Source organism: Nyctereutes procyonoides, unplaced genomic scaffold (genome assembly GCF_905146905.1).
Source record: "Nyctereutes procyonoides isolate TBG_1078 unplaced genomic scaffold, NYPRO_anot_genome, whole genome shotgun sequence".
In the NCBI taxonomy this organism is placed as follows: domain Eukaryota; kingdom Metazoa; phylum Chordata; class Mammalia; order Carnivora; family Canidae; genus Nyctereutes; species Nyctereutes procyonoides.
Window position 1 is genome coordinate 5126042 of NW_026575128.1, and position 12519 is coordinate 5138560.

Genomic DNA, 12519 nt, shown 5'->3' on the forward strand with positions numbered 1-12519 from the left:
CAGGGGCGAGTAGCAGGGGTGAGATTTGCATGCGGGTCTGTCTGACTCCAAAGGTCGGACACCCAACCATTGTCCTGTGCTGTGTCCCCAGATCTGCCCTGAGCACCTACTGTGTGCTTGTGGGACAGGGGGAGGCTGTAGGCCAGGGGAAGGCAGGGGGGTAAGACGGCTGTGGGCATGGATGATGCGAGTGGATTGGGAAACACCAGCGACACACACGTGTGCACACGCAGAGGGAAGGAGGGCAGGTTTGCTCTCCTTCCGGCACTTTGCAGATACGCTCTTCCTTGGAGCACGGGCCTGACCTCCAGCTTTGCCCACCTTGTCCTCTCGGCCTCCACTGAGTCCAGCTTAGGGCCGAACTCTCCACGACGCCCCGTGGCCTCAGTGAGCTGGCACTAGGAGCTCTGCAGGGTCCCCTTCCACTTTCCACCTCCCCTGTACATCTGTGCCACTCCAGCCTGTGTCTGCTCTCCCCAGCCCATGGCATCCTTCTTTTCAAAGCCGGGTGCTCTAAGTCAACTCTGAGGGTCCTTCCAGGGACCCTGGAAGGGGTCCTTTCTCTTTCCATAGAAATCTCTTGCTCTCATCTGTCTTTGGCTCAGGGTGTGACCCCGGGGTCCTGGGATCGAGTCCCCTATCGGGCTCCTTGCAGGGAGCCTGCTTCTCCCTCTGCCTGTGTTTCTGCCTCTCTCTCTGTGTCTCTCATGAATAAATAAATAAGATCTTTATTTAAAAAAAAAAAAAAGAAAGAAATCTCTTGCTCTCCAAAGGCCTAGGTTTTCTTTGACTGTTATGGGCCTTAATGAGGCCCAACCATGTGCCATGGGGACACCCCCTCTATTCCCTGAGCCGCGTGGGTAGATTTGTTCCACTCATCCTGGTGCTGGGGAGGGGGTCCTTAGGGGAGGAAGGTATGGCTGTGGTTGGGGCTCCTGCCTTGGTCTTGGGTCCCCGGAGGAACAGCCGGGTGCTCCCTGAACAGATTCTGGGTGCTGGGGTCTGGCCCCAGGGACCAGCACGGCCCTACTTCGCACCCATGTATTCAGGACAAAACCCACCCAGATGAGGGGATATGAAAGCCAGGAGAGGGGATGTGAAAAGTGGAAGCTCCTCCATCCCCGTGTCCTATTCCACCTTCTGGAGACAACCAATGTCAAAAGCGAGCCGTGCCCTTCCTTTTCTCTGCACGTGTGCTCATGCACGCACACACATCTACTCACCTACATACACACACACTCCTAAGACGTGAGTTTTTGTTTGTTTTTGCAAAAATAGGAGTGTACTAGACTTACTGTCCTGTGATTATTTTTTTTTGGGGGGGGGGATAGCCCTTGAAGTCTGGAAGGACCGAGCACTAGATCTGGAGAGCTTCCGGTCAGGGTGGCGTGCCATGGAAAGTGGAAATCCCCCGATCACATTTCTGTGCCCATGAAGGCTTGGTGACCCCGCAGGTGGGGCTGGATGCACACAGCTGCTGGTGGTGGTAGGACAAGGGTAGCCAGCTGGACCCAGGCTTCCCTGAGGTTGCTGAGTTCAAGGCCTACGTCAGGGAGCGGGAGGGGAGGCTGGGCTCAGAGAAGACCTTGAATGCCAAGGATAGGCAATGGCAACTTAAACCAGCCCCGGGGGGGCGAGGGCTGGGCACCAGAAGACAAAAGCAGACCTTGAGCAGGAAGGTCCGGCTCCGTCGTGTGCGCTTGCTCATGAGTGCTCAGTGTGCACCTGCTGCAGAGACTGTGGGGCGCTGGCAGGAAGGAGGGGGTGGGAGGCTGTGGCCTCAGCAGTGGGATGGATGTGAGGGGTTGTGATGACAGCCTGGACAGACTACGAGAGTGCATGGAGGGGTGGCCTGGAGGAAACTTCCAGACCAGTGGCCGGCTAGCAGAAGGGATGAAGGAGGACCAGAGGGGTGGAAGGACCGGACTTTGTGTACATGGAAGCAGGGGTGAGGCCCCTGGGGCCCCGGAGGTCAGGACGGGGCAGGGTCATGGGGACATGGAGTGGAGGCAGCAGGGGCCTCGGGATCTGTAAGCCGCAGGTGGAGGCGAAGTCAGGATTTGTCGTCTGGACGCCGAACCGTGTGTCCAGGGTTCTCGAAGGGGCAAGGCCAAGACCGGCTAGTGCCCTCAGCCTGCCCACTCTGCCCCCAGGCCCTCCCTCCCTCCCACTGCCCCCTCTTCTGTCCTCTGAGAGCCTCCATCCTCAGCCTTATCCTCAGGATCCCCTGAGCCGCCCCACCCCGGGTGGGGGGTGGGCGGCAAGCACAGACACAGGGCAGAGGAGCAGCAGAAGAGCCAGGGGTTCCAGCGGCCTTGGGGCTCTCTTCTGTCCTGGCAAAGGGATAAGCAAGGGACAAAGGGGATTCTCAGACACTGAGGAAGAGCTGGAGGGGGCGAGAGGGGACCTGACACAGCCGGGGCACCAGGGTCAGGGTTTTAAGGTTTGGCAGGTGCGAGGCTCTGGAGAAAGGGCCAGGAAAGAGGAAAGGAGTTTTTAAGAGTCTGCAGGGTTTGAAGGGGGCCACGTTTACGGTGCTTGAGAGATTCAAGGGAAGGAATTCCTTTTTAATTGCCTTTGGCTGCCAGACTGTGGCTTTGAATGCAGAACCAGGGCCAGACCGGCCACATGGGGCGGAGGAATTAATTGGGATTGTGTCAGAGATACTCTCCCCTCCCCTCCTTCACATTTCGTTTCCGAGAATGGGACGCATGCACACCCGATGGCACGCGTTGTTAGTAAATTAATGATGGAATTTAGGATTAATGGTGTCAGAGACAGTAGAAAACATAATCGTGTCTTGGTTGAAGGAATAGAAACCGAGCCGGAAGAAGCTCAGTCGGGAAGGGAGCTTCGCTCTAAGGATGTTGAGTGTCTCCTGGAGGGAGGTAGCGTGTCCTCTGGAAAGGACCAGAACTGCCAGAGGGCCCTCCACCTCTCTGCTCCTCGCTGCAAATCCTCCCATCTCTGTCTTGCTTTTTTTTTCCCCTTCTGTGCAGACCGGTTTGCTCTGTTTCTCGGGTCCACGGGGCAGGGATCTCAGCTCCCGCAGCTCCGGGGGTTACATGGAATGATGCCAGATGCCTTGGAAGGGCCTGAAGCTCCCATGGCTCCAATTCCAAGTTCTTGGAGAATGGCTCCGAATGGCCCTGGGAGGGTGACACCCCCCCTCCGCCCCCCAGCTCCCCAGCACCGAGGAGTGGCCGGAGGAGCAGAGGGCAAGGATGCTGGAAGCCCACGCGGCTGCTGGGGGTGGGGGGCTCCCAGCTAGCAGCCTGGTGGCGGGCGGCAGAGCAGTTTCTAGAGACGGAGCCGGCCGGGCAGGCGACCCAGAAGCTGTTCTCAGCAGATCTCTCTCCTTTTGAGTGCTTAATTACTATACCAGTCCAAGAGTGACTATAAAAATCTGATTTTCTCTGCACGTCAAGACAGAGCGAAGTCCCTCGTGTTTTATCTGCTGCTCTGAAGAGGACCCGGGAGGAAGGCGGAGAGCGGGGCCTCCTCCTCCGGCTCCAGCCCTGGAGCTGCTCCCTGGCCAGCCCTGCTCCCAGCTGGGAGGGACCAATTGGGTCACTCGGAGCCCGGATCTCTTTGTCGGGGCTCCTGTGCTCTGTTCTGGAGAACGGCCCCCCACTGGACCCCCATCGAGGGAAAGTGCGTGGCCCCGCAGCATGTCTAGGATCGGCTTTGCTCCTGCTGCTCCTTGCCTGCTCTCAGTGGCTGGGCTCTGACCCCGGGCCCCAGGGGACCTGCTGATGCCCCCTATGGCCCAGGTCCGGGTCCTTGTAGTCCTGGTTCTGGCAGGTGCTGCTGGGGGTGGGGTGGAGCTGGGGTTGGGGGGTGATTCCTCCGTGGGCACACCTGAGCCCCTGCTTCGGGCAGCCACCAGCAGGTGCACCACCAGGGGTAAAACCTTTAGGTTCACTAAGCCCTATCTAGAATTTTATAATCCCAAGACCAGGAAGGCAGGTATTTTAATTTCAAAAAGCATAATAATAATGACCTTTAATGGGGTGTCACTCCGTGACCGGCTTTGTTCCGAGTACTTTACATTATCCCCTTAGTCCTCGGGACCGCTTTAAGAAGTGGTTGTCACTTCTGTTTCAAAAAGAGGAAACCGAGTGACAGAGAATTCAAATAACTTGCCTGAGGTCAGGCTTGAACCCAGGCAGCCTGGCTCCAGAGCCTGTGATCCCGACCGCCCTGCGTGGTGCCTCTGTAACTCCTGTAAATGTGGCATCATTTCCCAAAATCGAATTTTATTTGGGGTTTTATAGTGGGAGAGGGGAATGGTAGCAAACTCTTTTTCATCTGCGGGGGCCTTCTGGAGCTTCAAACCCACCTCCACTTATCTGACTTGAGCCGATCTGTTGGTTTGGGTCAGAGGGGGGCCTATGGGTTTCACATTTTGCTCCAACCATCTAGAACTTTCCTGTCTGTCCTGGTGCGAGGCTCCGGCTCTGGCTCCGAGCCCGTTGCCTGAGCCCTGGGGCTTCGCTGGGACAGGCACTGGGCCAGGAGGGCCCAACAGGTGGATGGTGGTTGAGGTGTGGCACCTGAGCCCTTCCTCCCACCCCTCCTGGGCTGGAGAGACAGCCGGCTGGGGCTCGGAGGGGCGAAGCCCTTTCACACCCGGCTTGGCCAAGCTCCTTGCTGGCCCTGGCTCCCTCCTGATAGCCCCGGGCTGGCGCAGATGGCTTGGCCTCGCCGCCACAAAACCTGCTCCTGGGCAGCCCCCACACATCACAGGCAGATCTGACTCCAGGCTTTGGCGGGTGAGGGGCAGCTCCAGCAGGGCCCTGTCGTGTTTGTTTATTAAACACCTCCAGAGCCAGCTGCTCGGTCGCCCCCCGGCCTCCCATCTTCTCCACTGGAAAACCTTTCCCGGCCTCAACACCTCATCTGAGCAATGGGACAGCTGTCCTTCCAGAAGCGGGGAGGGTCAGAGCCTGGTAATAGTAATAACGATCACGAAGATGGTAATAAGAGCCGAATGCTGACCCCTATGACCTCTCAGGGCTGAGGACTGCCCTCGTGTGAGCCGCTCAGCCAGTATTTACTGAGGATCTTCGCAACGTCAGGCACGGTTTGAGGTGTTTGGGGGTCATGCTAGCAACCAGGCAGCGTAAGCCAGTGACGGGCCAAGCACCCGAGGCTCAATATATTATTTAATTTTGCAACAACACTGAAGGCCAGGACTATCAGTCCCCCTTTGCAGATGGCAGCATGAGAGGCCCAGAGAGGCTGATGGGCGTATGCTGGGTCGCACAGCCGGCTGGGGGGGAGCAGGCTCAGTTCTGGAGCTTGGGCTTCTTTTTTTTAAATATTTATTTATTTATTTATTATTTATGATAGACATAGAGAGAGAGAGAGAGAGAGAGAGAGAGAGAGAGAGGCAGAGACACAGGAGGAGGGAGAAGCAGGCTCCATGCAGGGAGCCCGACATGGGGACTCGATCCTGGGACCCTAGGGTCACAGCCTGAGCCCAAGGCAGATGCTCAACTGCTCGCTGAGCCACCCAGGTGTCCCCGGAGAGACTATTTTAGATGCTGTATTGGAGCATTTTGTTCTCACAGACCCTTGTGGGGGGTGGTAGGTTTGCTCTTTCGTCTTCCAGATGAGTGTGGGGAGGCTGTGGGCAGTTAAACGGAGACCCAAATTCAGGTCCTAAGCCTTGCATTCTTGGTCTCTCCTCGGGGGGCTTCGGTGGCGTGTTTTGGGCAGGGAAGGGGACTTTTGGCTGATGACAAGGAGGCTCGGGGTGGGTGGGGTCTCTGGGCCTCCCCCAGAGGATCTGACCTTGCTCTTTGTTCGGAGGCATCAGGACTTAGTCTACCCATGCCCGACTCCCGCGCCGTCAGCCTTCTGGGCCCGGCGTGTGGTGTGTGCTGCGCGTGCCTGGCTGCCTGCACTCGCGCGCGTGTGATGTGTGTGATCGTGTATCGCTGCCTTCCTCCCTGCAGCCTCCCTTCCACACAGACCATCCTGACCTTTTATTAGGTCACTTTGTGATTGATGGAAATGTCCCAGGTGCTTTCTCTTAACTCCAGGGTGATTATGACAATTAGGATGATTATCAAGTTAAAAAAAAAAAAAAGGAAAGAGAGCGCGCGTGCGCGCGCACGTGAGAGAGAGAGAGAGAGAGAGAGAGAGAGAGAGAGAGAGAGAGGGAGGACGCGGGCTGGGGGCCTGGGGGCTGGGAATCTGGGAATCGAGGAGCTGCGCTGTCATTAAGCGACATTGTGTGAGATTGTTCGCCTTCAAAAGGCAGCTGTGAAAAGGAGAGAGTGTCTTTAAAAAAAAAAAGGGGCCCATTATGCAGGCGGGTTGGGGCGAACCGTGCTGGCGGGAGGGCTGTGGGGTGTAATTAGGGCAGTGACAGCTGGAATTACAGTGGTGCCACCTCTCCTGGAGGAGGGGGAGGTGGAGGCGGGGCCAGGTAGGGGCTGGGAAGTCCTGGCCCCTCGCCAGGAGCTGGGGGGTCCTTTGGTGGAGTCAGGGTGACCTGGGATGGGGCGGGAGGGTCAGGCAGCGCTGGCTGCCAGAGCTGTTGATCTGTACAGCAGGGAGGGGGGCTTCTTATTTTTGGAAGTCTTTTATGATGGCTTGACTCCCCTTCCAGGCTTCTAGAGCATTCCCACTCCAACTGGGAGCTGGCAAAAGAAAGCCAATTGTGTGGAACAGAGGATGCAGATAAATAATTTCCCAGCCTCCTTCGCTCCGAGGTCCAAGCCGCTCCACCAGGAGGGGGAGCTGCAGCCTCCCTGTCCCCGCCCGTCCCTGCCCTGTCCCTGCCCCGTCCCCGCCCCACCCCTGCCCTCTGGCCCAGGCCCTATCTGCAGGGCTTGCTCCAGTCACCCTCCGAGTCCCTGTGTTGGCTTAAACGGTGACTGAGGTGCAGGTGGAAATGCCCGAGCCCCCCAAAGCCTCCCAACCCACACCACCACAGGGGGCTAGGAGCCCCCCGGCCTCCCGTCTTCTCCACTCCAACCCCGGGCTCCCCTCTGGAGCATCCTCATACGTGTGACCCTCCCACCTCTGCCGGGACCCCCCCACCTAACCCAGGTGCCCCAGTTCAGTGATCGATTGGCTCTTAGAGAGGCTTTGGGTAAACTCTGTAGGTTTACCTCCTCCGCTTATTACTGATGGGAACTTGGGCAGGTTGTGTCACCTTCTTGTGCCCGTTTTCCCACCTGTGACAAGAGGATAGTAATCGTCCTCATGCCTCAGGGCTGTCGCGAGGATTAAATGAGATGCTTGACGCTAGGACTGGGCCGGGGCCTGGTGCCCGGGAGGCCTCCATCAATGTTCTTTGGGGACGGTCCAGGCGGGCTTTCCTGCAAAGATGGTCCTGCTTCTGGACGGAGCTAGACTCTGGCTCGTTGTTGCCCAGCTCTGCACCCTGGGGCCACGCAGCCGGTCTCGTCCAGTCAGTAAGTGCACACCCAGCGCCCATGGGGGGCCGGGCAGGGTGCCGGCCGGGGAGACCTGTCCGCACGGAATTGCAGGTGGAATGTGTGGCCTCCACAGGCCGTGCCTCTCCAGGGCCTGCTCTGGCCTGGACTTGCCTGGTAGCGAGAGGCCCCGAGTGGCCACAACCCAGGGACCACCTGGCCGGAGAGTGATGAGGGGTGTTTGGGCTGTTTGAGGTGCGAGGAGCGGCCTGGGCCCTGGGCCTGGTGCTCTTCCTCCCCGCCACCAGAGCAGTGCAGAGACAGAGAGAGGCCCTCAGCACCCCACGTGCCCCAGGAACCCCGGCGCCCACGGATGTGCCATTGGTGGTGGGAGAGGCCAGTCGTCCCCACCCCTGGTTCAGTCCTCTGTCGCTGCGATCCTTCCGGCGCTGAGCCGGGGTCACCACTACCCACCGGAGGGACGTCGACGTTCGGAGGCTCTTTGTGACTCTCACAGGCGAAGTCAGAACCCCTGTTTCCTGGAACTCCTCGTGCTGTTGTTTAGATAAGTTTAAATGAGCTGTGATTAAGCTAATTTTGAGGTAATTAACTTGGGGAAGGATTCCTTCACTTCTTAAAATTCTAAGTGACTGTTCATTATAAGAGGGAGCACTCGCAAAGGAGCCATGCGGCTTTCAGGAGCCCCGCTTAATTAAAACATAAGGAACTCAGCCACAGAGCAAGAGTTTACTGTCATTAATGAAAAATGAATATTCTTTATCTAATTACACGGCATAATTAATTGCAGTCTCCAACCACAGAGGCGGAGGGGGCAGGGGAAGCCGCGGGAAGGCAGAGAGGCTCCTGTTCCCGCAAGACCCCGGGAGGCTTCAGGCCTGACCCGGAGCCCGGCCTGAGGTCTCTCAAAGCTAGAGCCCGGGGAGCCCCCAGCTCAGGGCACAGGCGTCCTGACAGTGGGACGCGGCCCCTGCCCAGTCCCGGTGGGTCTCTGGGGGCCGTCTGAGCCCACGTCGGCCGTCCCGGCTCCCAGCATTCACCTGTGGGTGTAATGGATTTATTGAGCACCTACTACGTGCTAGATAATAAGCACAAACGAATACAGCCGACCTAAGCCCTGCCCTTAGGAAGCACACGGGTGCGAATCCTGGCTCTGCTGCTTGCTGGCCGTGCCGATATCAGGCAGGTTCCTTGATCTTCTGTGCCTCAGTTTTCTCATCAGTAGAATGGGATCAATAGTAGCACCGATCTCAGGGCTGTTCTGAGGATTAAGCGGGTCACTGTTTGCAGAGCACTTAGCATAGCACCCCGCACTTGTCAGTGCTCTGTAAGCATTCGGCCTGCAAATAATAAAAAGAACACGAGTCAGGATGGGTGTCATGAGGGAAAGGAATAGGATGTGCAGGGAGGGCTGGCTGTAGAACGGGTGTTCACCGTCTCATCCTGCCCATTTTACTGCAGAGGCGACTGAGACCCAGGGGAGCTGGGAGGTGGCTGGCTGGCGGGGCCGGAGACCTGGCTCTCTGACCGGCAGCAGAGGCTCTTGCTCCCACCCGAAGGTTAGTGGGCATCTTGCCTTCTCAAGCTGCCAGGGCTGTCGGGTCCCTGCCCCCACCTGGGGGTCCAGCATCCCTTTGTCTGGGGTCCCGGGGCGATGACATCGTCCCTCTCATTTCAGTTTCTAGTCTGAGCTCTGGCTCAAGGCCCTTTCCAAGAAGTTCGTTTCCTATCCTTCCCTCTCCATCTACTGGGGTTTTGGAGATGACTGAGGCCCACCCGCTCCTGGGAAGGCACGTCGGAGTTGGTGCCTTTCTCTGCAACCCATGGGGCAGCCGGACCCCACATCTGCCTCGCCTTTGGTTGATCCAGTTTTGCAAGGAACAGCGACCTTGCTTTTGCTTGTCACCAGCAGCTGCAGGCGCTGGCCCCCGGCCATGCCTGTCACAGTCCCCACAAAGCAGTGGGGGTGGTGTGGGGAGCCCAGTCCCCAGGGAGGCCGGACACCTTCTAGGCGGGCGCACTGCTTGTTCCTCACTAACCCCAGCTGCTCTCAAGTGACAGCGTTGGAGGTTCCCGGGGTGAGGGCCACTCCCTTCGGAGGAGGCCACCTCTGGGCCTCCAGGCCACCCACCAGCCTTTGCCTGCTTGTCCCCCCACCCGGCTGTGAAAGTTCCTGGCGTGGGAGCTGGGCTGGTGGAAGGAGGGGCAGGAGGCTCCCGGCTAAGCTAAGCTGATCACATTCCGGATACGGTTTTCAGTTTTCCAGTTTTCGGGTTTTCGTTTAATCTGTAAAGTCTTTTGACATTGTCTTTGGAGAAGAGGGAGAGGTGGCCCTGGGGAGGGCCCGGTGGGAGGAAAGGAGGAGGGAGGGTCAGGCGAAGTCCTACAGAGATAGAACAGGTGAGAGCTCTGAGAAGAGGCTGATGGGAAGCTTGACTGTCCCCAGGAGCCCAGCACTTGAAAAGGATAATTTAGAATGTCCCCAGCATTTTGGAAAGTTCTTTAGTTTCTACCTCTCGGAGGGGTGCCCGGAGCCTTCCCAGGGGATGATTCTCTGTGACCAGGTCTCGGATGGGCCAGGAGAGGCAGGAGGGCCCAGGAGGAGTGAGCACAGCTGCAGCTGCTTCCAGGAACTAGGCCAGGAGGGCACATGTCCCCGGGGTCCCTGATCCGGGGCATTTGCCTTCCAAAAGCAGCCTGCTGGAGGGTTGGCCACCTTGCTGGCAAGCTGCATGAGTAGCCTGGTCTCTTCCCCAAGGCCACGGCCGCTTTTATGCCCCAGTTACTGCAGAAAATGCATGACTTTATTTCTGCAGAGCTAACCTGCAGTGAAAGGCATTAGATTGGCTGGAAGGAGGGACCTGCGAGGTGGGCGTCACTGGTTCCTGGTCCCCCGGGGACCCAGCTGCTTCTGAACGGGCTGCTGGCAGAGACTGGGGCTGCAGCCACCTCTCTGATTCCCTGTCAGCTCCAGCTTCTTAATTTGATGATTCTTGAGATAGCGGGGAAGCTCTTAGCTCACTTCTCACAAGGGCGAGTTTGAGTGAAACCAAATCGACTTCTAGCATCGTTTCCATCACCTGTCTGAAAGGCTTGATTTAACTCTCTGGTCAGGAAGATGGGATTCAATCAATGTGCATCCAAAAAAAAAAAAAAAGCGCTTTCTTCCTAAAAAATTACTTTGCATGTTATTGAATAATAGCAACACTCCCCATCCCCTGGGGTCCCCAGGTTGCATTTGAGAAGAGGAGGCACATGGCACACGGTAAGTTGTGATTTATCTTGGCAATTTCACTTGGCTGCATTTCGTGGCTCTGTCGACAGATGGGACAAGTGGCATTTGACTTCCCCGAGGGCAGAAGGAGCAGGTGCTGGTGGCAGGACTGGGATGGGGGGTGGAGGTTACTGGTCAGGCACTTAGAGTTTGCAGAAACCCAGTCACTCTGGACTGACTGTGCCATCGTCCCCTTGGGAGACACAGCCCTGGTTCTGGGTCTGAATCCCGGCTCTGCTGGCTCCTGTCTGTTCGGCCTGAGAAGAGTCACTGTGCCCCCCCCCCCCGACCCTCAGTTGCCTTAGTTGTCAGGTGAGAAGGAGACCACCACCTGGTGTGGCTTTTGGGAGGAATGAAAAGGACAATACACATCAAGTTGCTGGCTCAGAATACTTTGAGTTCCCTTTTTGGAAGACCGTGGACGTGTCCCCCTTACCGTTTTGCAGTGAAACGCCTGGTGCAAGAAGACACTAATTTGTTGAATAAATGGGATGTCCGTATAAAAGAAATTTGTTTAGCTCCGTATTTTTAATTCCTTTGGTTAGAGATGTGAGTCACGAGCTTCGGTAATGCACGCTGTGACATCACCAATATTTTCGCTGTTGGGCCAGGGGCCAGCTGAGTACAACCCCGCAAGCCAAATGTGCCCGTTTTTGTAAATGTTTCATTGGCACACGGCCATTTGCACATTTCCTGCTACGATGGCAGAGATGAGTCGTCACAATGGAGACTGTCTGACCTGCAAAGCCTAAAATATTTACTGTCTTGTCCTTTGTAGAAAAAAAAAAATGCACCGGCCTCTGATGTAGGCCAGGGGTTCTCAAACTTCAATCTGCAGCAGAATCATTGAAATGCAGATTGCTGCCCCCCCCCCCCCCCCGTCCCCTGCTAGAGAGCCTGACCTAAGAGGGCCTAAGCATGAGCATTTCTAACAAGTTCCCAGGCGAGGCCCAAGCTGCTGGCCTGTGGACCACACTTTGAAACCCACTGGCCTCGGCTGTTTCTTATGCCTGGAACACCTTTTCTCCTGTCTGCATCTCCAATTCCAACCCTGCTTCCAAGGTCAGCTCAAAGGCAACCTCCCTGATGCTTTCGTTCATTCACTCACATGTGAGCCGAGCACTTGTTAGGTGCCAGTCACTGTGCAAGGCACAGGGCGTGTGGCTGGTTGAACAAAACTGTCATGCTGTCTTTCCCTGTGCAGCTTATGGTTTCTTGGGAACACGGACGATGCACAACGAAAAAGCCAAAGATACCTCCAGACCGGGAAGGGTATGAAGAAGGGCACCATGACAAACAGTAGGAGTGGGCCCCACTTTAGTTGGGAGCTGGGAAAGGTCTCTTTAAGGAAGTGACATTTAAGGGGTGACTCAAAGGATGAGAGAAAACCATTCCACAAAGAATGAGGAAGTGACTGTCTCAGGCAGAGGGAAGGACTGTGCAAACGTCCTGGGGCGGGAAAGAGCTTGCTGCATTGGAGGGAATGAAAAAGGCCAGTGGGGTTGGAGTGAAGGAAGAGAATGGTGTGGTACAAGGTGAATCTGGAGATGAGGGTAGAGGAGAGATCATAGCTTGCATTACTGGCTCCAATTCTTTTTTTTTTTAATATTTTATTTATTTTTTCATGAGAGACACAGAGAGAGAGGCAGAGACACAGGTGGAGGGAGAAGCAGGCTCCATGCTGGGAGCCCGATGCGGGACTCGATTCTGGGACCCCAGGATCACGCTGAAGTTGAGCTGAAGGCAGATGCTCAACTACTGAGCCACCCATGCACCCCCTGGCTCCAATTCTTACCCCTCCCTACATCCACACCCTAGCCATGGAGTCACTGG